This window comes from Poecilia formosa, unplaced genomic scaffold (genome assembly GCF_000485575.1).
Source record: "Poecilia formosa unplaced genomic scaffold, Poecilia_formosa-5.1.2 Scaffold958, whole genome shotgun sequence".
Lineage (NCBI taxonomy): Eukaryota > Metazoa > Chordata > Actinopteri > Cyprinodontiformes > Poeciliidae > Poecilia > Poecilia formosa.
This window is the reverse complement of record NW_006800897.1, coordinates 4,419-11,571: the sequence shown is the minus strand read 5'-3', so window position 1 is coordinate 11,571 and position 7,153 is coordinate 4,419. Positions and strand designations below refer to the sequence as shown.

At 35.8% G+C, this 7,153-nt stretch overlaps 1 long non-coding RNA gene across 1 annotated transcript; it reads left to right on the top strand.

The window, feature by feature from the left end:
- The first annotated feature begins 2,311 nt into the window (after positions 1-2,311).
- Positions 2,312-4,887, top strand: LOC103132212 (uncharacterized). The gene is made up of 3 exons (XR_001660883.1): positions 2,312-2,380; positions 2,662-2,859; positions 4,660-4,887. It is a non-coding gene; the product is annotated as an uncharacterized LOC103132212 (long non-coding RNA).
- The last annotated feature ends 2,266 nt before the right edge of the window (positions 4,888-7,153 follow it).

The following is a 7,153-nucleotide window of genomic DNA, read 5'->3' as shown; positions in this document are numbered from 1 at the left end:
ACATTAAGGGAGGAGGGGCAGTTCCAGGATTCAGGATTTGGCTGCTTATTGTTGGTTGCACTGCTCTAAATGTCTCTCTTTGCTCTGCTGCAACATGCTGTAGTACTGGAGTTAGCAGTTGCTTTAACTGTTTTGACTGATGGTCTAACAACATTTGCAGCCATGGTGGAGGTTGGTCTGATGGTGCTGCTGCAGCTCCCAGTAGTTCCTCATTTTCATCCATTATAATTATTGTTTTCTTTTAATAGTCACTTGTGCCGCTTTGTTTTAGGCTTTGGCACGTCCAGCTATTGTTTTTACAGTGAGGCCGTTACTTTTCTTGAAAGCCGTTTTTTTTTTTTTTTTTTTTAACTGCTAACAAGTTAACGTTTCTCACCGACACGAACAGATGCGCTGTTTACACAGCTTAATCTTGCTTTCAGTCTTTGAGTTCAATACTGGCTTGCTTACTTCTCTGGACCGTACTTTTCCTTCTTTTTGTCCTCCGCCTTACTTTTATTGGAGCGATTCATCCGTAGCAACCAAGACGTCCTTCCGTGTCTTGAATCCGGTCCGGAACAATCCCACTTCTGACACCAGTTGTTACGACGGCCACGGATGGATTGTAAAGGTGCAGGATAATAACTACTCCAGGAGGGAGTAATGTCGATCTTCTTTTAATGAAGATAACGGAACCGGAGTACAACTGGATAGTTAAAATGCTCTAACGCCAATGGAGACGAACTTTACGCGTCCACACCAGTCAGTGAGCATCAAGAACTGAAACAAAACATTCCTCCCAGAACACACAACCGCTGCATGCAGAACAAAGTAACAATGAACAGTAACGCACTTAACCTCAGATCAGCCTAGTCAGTATGGAAAATAATGCAGAGATAAGCAGATGCATACAAGTACTACAATATGTTCCCAACTGTGGCTAAAGCTGCTGCTAGCTGGTTTACTCTCCGATCGGAGGCTGTTTATTTTATACACAGTCAGAGAATGGTGGATTGACAATGAGTAATAACAGCTATCTAACACTTAAATGCTGTTATTATTAACCTTACCTGTTATTATATCCTTAAGATAATGAGTATCCGTGAATTTTTCAGTCAGGTTTCCCGAAGCAAAATCACACCGGAAGTAAAGATACACCGCTTTGATTTATGGCGGCCATTGTCTGACTTCACTGTGAAAAGGGTCTATTGTGGGGTTATAGCATATTATATTTTTAATCTCAATAGTAAATTGTTAAACAATCTGGTAAATTCAACTTTTGGGGGTCAATAATTTATATTTTGCAGAATTGTTCATACTTTAACATGCAACCATCCAATCATCTATTAAGTGTATGCTTGATGGATGAAAAAGACCAAATGTTCTTTTCCATCCATTTTTTGTAAAATAATGACTTATTGCGAAGTAGTATGAATCTGTTATTCCATATGACAGTGGAGTGTGGCAAGTATTTATATACATGGAGCATTTTCTAGTATAGTGACACTTGTTTATGGAACTCTGATAGTTGAATGGGCAATGTATGTATACTGAAATCAGCTAGCAGCTTATGAAGTCATTTAACAAAACTCTATATTTATTTGTTAAATATATAATTGGGGACACAATACCAAAATAATTGAGAATTTTTTAATCCTAAGAGTTCTGACAAGGCTCTCGAAGTCAATTACTTTCAGACCACTATCTATACTTTCTTTGACCATGTAACCTTTCCTTAGGTAGTGTGCTCTGTTTCTCCAAATAAAGTTCATGTTCATTTGATTGATAGTTGTAATTAATCTATTTGAGACAGCAATGCTACAAGTTGAATATACTAATCTCGACAAATTTTCCATTTTTGATGGGTAAGTTGGTCTTAAAATAGAAAGGTTTATTTGGAGCCATGAATTATGTTTGGAATTACATTCTTCAATTTTATTTTCAAGAGTTAACAATTATATGGGTTTACACCCAACTTGGAATTTTGGACAATTTATTGTTTTAATTTAGTTTAACACGAGACACTCTGGCACATATGCCACAATTTGTACTGTTATTTTCTTTGTGCAAGAATATTGTGACTGTTATTTTCTTCTTCCTATGTTTTAATTTATGCTCCCCTTGCCAAATTTTGTGATATGTTAACAATTATGTGTAGTTGTTTTTTTTACTGAAACAAATAAAGAAGCAATAATAATAATAATAATAATAATAATAATAATAATAATAATAATAATAATAATAATAATAATAATAATAATAATAATGGCAGTTCCTGTCTATGGTTCCTGTTTGCGGCGGAAGCTGCGGAAGATATTAACTGACGGACTTCCTTTCAGTCCGTTAGGTTAAAGCAGCCGGTCAATCTGATTCCAGTGGCGTGAACTGACAGAGTTTGAGGGTATTTATTACATTTGCAATTGAAAGTTTGAAAGTTTGAAGAAGAAGCCTTATGATATTGATTTATATTTAGCTCTACTATTTCAGACGTTTTTTAAGGAGGTTGAAGGGGGTATTACAATAAGTCAGTTAAGTTAAATAGTGTACTTTGAAAATACATACATTCACGAAGTTAAATATGTGACCTTAATTCCGTGTATATTAACTAAAAATCCTAAACTCTAAACAATGAAACTTACGTTAGAATTAATTAGGTTGTGCCTTTATATTTTTCATTTCTAGGGTGTTTCGTAGCTGAGGATGTGGACTAAAGGTCATTGTCCAAAGGCGAGGCTGGTAGCAAAGACGGCCACCAAACTGTGGTCCAGCAAGCCCCCAGAACCTTCCCGCCCTGTCCCTTCTGCTCAGCCCCGGCCACAAGTCCAAAAACGCAGACGCAGGCAAGGACGGGAAAAGACTATTCTGTCAGCTCAACATAATGTAAGCCAAGTATACTAAGCACACTGACTGAACTTCTGCAACATTATTATTATCTACCAAATGAACAATCAACAAAACAAGAGACCAGATATCAAGGTTAATAAGACAAACATTAGATTTTTCAAATCATTCAATCAACTCAGTAAAAACGACCTTTTTCAGGTACAATTTTATTGGGGAAATATCAAAATACAAAGGAAGAAGCTTACAATCATACTAAAAAGCAAAGACTTTAAAGTATATTTCATGGGATGAAATATAAATATCTGGTCTATCAACATTTTAAATAGTCAGAAAACTAACTTTAAGTGCATAAAATGCACAACAGATTAAATTTGGTCAATGCTAATAGACAAGTTGCGTCCCAATGATTTAGCAGTTTGTGGAAGCACCCTTAGTGGCACTAATATGAGGTAGCTGTACAGAGATAGCTACTCTCTAGTTAAGAGATGCTTGTTAGAGGTGTATGTATGGACTTTTAGTTCACTGATGATTTGTCCATTGGAGTTATTAAAGTATTCTGAATCTAAAATCTTAGTCATGTAATGGATATTGAGAGCAGGATCCAAAATGCAGAAGGCACCAGGTAGGGAGGATACAGGAATCAAGATGACTCGACTTTATTTTAACTCAGCAAGCTTCAACAATGCTGCAACTGAAAAACTATTGGCTTCAGTAAATTTAACCTTTGCTGAAGGTTAAATTATTCACTTAAGGCAGGTGTAATGAATGGCAATGAGAGCCAGGTGTGCCCCACACATAAATTAAAAAACATAGATTAGAAGAAATCAAAAGTGCCACTACCTAGCAGTATCTGGGACACTCGTGGGAAGTATGGCCACAGTCTTAATTATTTTCTTTCTAGGTGTAAAACGATAGACTTCAAATTGTCAAGAAATTGCTTTATACCCCTTTTCAAAATACAGTTGCTTCTCAAATGTCATTGGTGGCTTCATTCCTTTGTAGCATTGTGTTATTGCAAAACTTGCATACATACAGACCAGAAAAATAAACTAAAACTACTTTATAAAAGCATTTTCACTTGATAGTGATTAGAGCAAGATATCCGTGCTTTCTGTGAATCTATCCATCCATCCATTTTCTATACACCCTTGTCCTTATTAGGGTCGGGAGGGTTGCTGGTGCCTATCTCCAGCTAACATTCCAGGCAAGAGGCGGGATCCAACCTTGACAGGTCACCAGTCTGTCGCAGGGCAACACAGAGACAGACAGGACAAACAACCATGCACACACACTCACACCTAGGGACAATTTAGAGAAACCAGTTAACCTGACAGTGTTGACTGTGGGAGGAAGGCGGAGAACCCAGAGAGAACCCACACATGCACAGGGAGAACATGCAGACTCCATGCAGAAAGACCCCAGGCCAGGATTCAAACCCACAACCTTCTTGCTGCAAGGCAACAGTGCTACCAACTGTGCCACTGTGCAGCCCCTTTGTCCGAATCTATCTATAAATCTATCTATTCATCTATCTAAGGCAAGGGCCAGTTGACAAGGGAACTAGCCCTCCTGTCTTGAACTTCTCATGCATGACTTGATGGATACATGATTGCTATCAAAATATGACATTTATTTCAGAAGGAACAGGAGCTGCTGAATACATGTTTTTGGTTTCAGAAAGTTGGAGGTCAAACATTAAACTGCAGTGAAAAACAGAAAATAGCACACACAGCTCAAACACCTGCTGGGACAAACAAAGGTGACTTTATGCACACAGGGTATTGATTTATGTAGTAATTTGTTCAGTTATTTGGGAATTTATGTGCTTGTTTTCAGATAATAGCTTCCCTTTCCCATCTTCATACAGTCAAGATTATGTGGAGTCCTTCTGGTATCAGTGGTGGGAGAAAGAGGGATTTTTCAATCCTGACCAACATGTGAGAAATCTTAACATATTTCTTTGGAAAAAATATTGATTTAGTTAAGTAAAATGATGACTTTTGGACGAGAAACATAATTTCTGTACAATTTTTCATGTGCACAATAAAAGGAAAAATTGTTGGACATGTGTGGTGAGGCAACCTGTTGTGTAAGCTTACCTGTATGCAATCAGTTGGTTTGCAGTTGTATATCTTTTTTTGATAGATTGTGGTCCTGTCGCGATGAAACAAAAGACAGACAACCTTATACGTTGTTATATTGTACCCTCTGAACTTGAAACCAGACGTTTACATACACAATATAGAAAGACAAGTCTGCATTTTTTTCACACTGTGATGTGAAATTAGAATAATTTTTTCCTGTTTTAACTTAAGTCGGATTACCAAAAATTTTTTCTACTTGGACAATGGCAGATAATGAGAGAGATCTTTTTTTTAATCTGAAAAGACATGTGCCAGCAAGGAGGAATGGACCAAAATCCCTGCCAACTATTGTGAGAAGCTTGTGGAAGGATATCCAAATACTACTGAAGTGTATATAAACTTTTAACTTTAAAGAAGGTAATACAAATCGCCTTGAAAAATTCTCTCCCACATTATTCTGGAATTTAACAAATAGATTTAAAAAAATGGTAATCTTAATTGATTTAAACAGATAAGTTTATTCCGATTTTACATCAGTTTGAAAAAAATGTATGTCTTTTTATCTAGTGTAACTTCTAGTTTCTACTGTATCTTTGTAAATGTTCAAATTTGCTATTAACATGTCCAACAAAGAAAGGGATACAAATGGCTAATAGGATATAAAATAATTATATATCTAAGCAAGCCCAAGTACAGTACAAGATTGCACCAATTTTTGATCTATGCTCACAGCATCTTCAAACTTTTTTCAGTTAGAAGTTAAAATTCTATTGTACAACAAAGTAATTATCAGAAGTATTATTAACTGTGACTGGGTATTTAGAAAATGCATGTGTAATTTAATTTTTCATGTAGTGAAGTAACGTCAAGCAATGCCTTACTTAGTAACTTATCTTGTGAATTAAGGGTTGTATTTACTGTCAGACCGCAGTTTATTTTAATTGAAAAACACAATTTCCTTAATAGTCCTGCCAGTACACATTGATGTTATGTGACCATGATCAAATAGACTTGAACAACAACAAAAAAAGGGGTTTTGGGAAGAGTAAGTAAAAACACAAGTCCATGTCATATATTTGCTGAAGATACTTTGAAAAATAAAAGCTCAGTCCCACCAAGAACAATCCAGATACCTCATAAACATATTAAAATACTTTCTGATAAGTTACTTTTTTTTCTTTTCAGGAAATCTGATTTTCCTTCCAAATATTGGCCAGACAGGCAAAGTATGAGTCAATATTGGATGACCACACAATATTCCTCTGGAAAAAAAATCCTACATATAACACTCACAAGGACGCCTGTTTTATATTTGGCATGTTACTGAACAAATTTTCACACTCACTCCTTGTTTATGACAAAAACAATTTTATGCAGCACTTTGCAAGCCCAATGGTTATAGACAAGCATGATTAAACTTGAGATTTTTGTAGTTTCTTTACACTACAAGTCTGTCTAAATGATATTGTGACAGTTTAGGTGCAAATGTAGGTTTTGTTTTGAGTATACACACGGACAAAATTGTTGGTACCCCTCGGTTAATGAAATAAAAACCCGTTAATTCATGGCCATGTCTTGATTTAACATGTTGCTTTGGTCACATTTTTTTCAGGGGTGCCATCATTTTTGTCCAGCCCTGTTTCATGAGTTTATTTTTTAACGTAATTCTATTGAAGCATGTTTGAAAAGCAATGTCTGACTTTCATTTGATCATTTTCATAAAATTTTTATTCATTATTATCTCGGACCATTGGGTTTTTCTTTCATTAACCAAGGAGTACCAACAATTTTGTCCACATGTGTAATTCGAATCTATTCACTAAGACTTTATTGTATCCACAGAGACACTGCTAAGAAACACATGCCAATCATAAATTTAGGTTGTTCAGTATCATCTCACAACAACAAATGATCCAACTAACTTTGTATTTTGGTGATATTGGAGTTTTGGATTTCTGCCTGTTAATACATTCATTCATCTTTGTTATTAATTTTATCTATGATGTGTTCAAATTGGTCAGGAGAGACTGCCTCATCGTGTGGATCAGACATTTTCTTTATGTATTCTTCCGCCAAACATGACCGGTACTCTTCATCAGGGTCATGCTCTAACTGTAGCTGTACATGACGCTCTGATTCAATGGTAACAGTCAAAAACAGGTTTCATTAACAATCTGATGCTTAACATTTATCAAAAATATTTTTGAAAAGTTTTCATTTTGTCATTTGCTAGAAGGTTGCAGGCA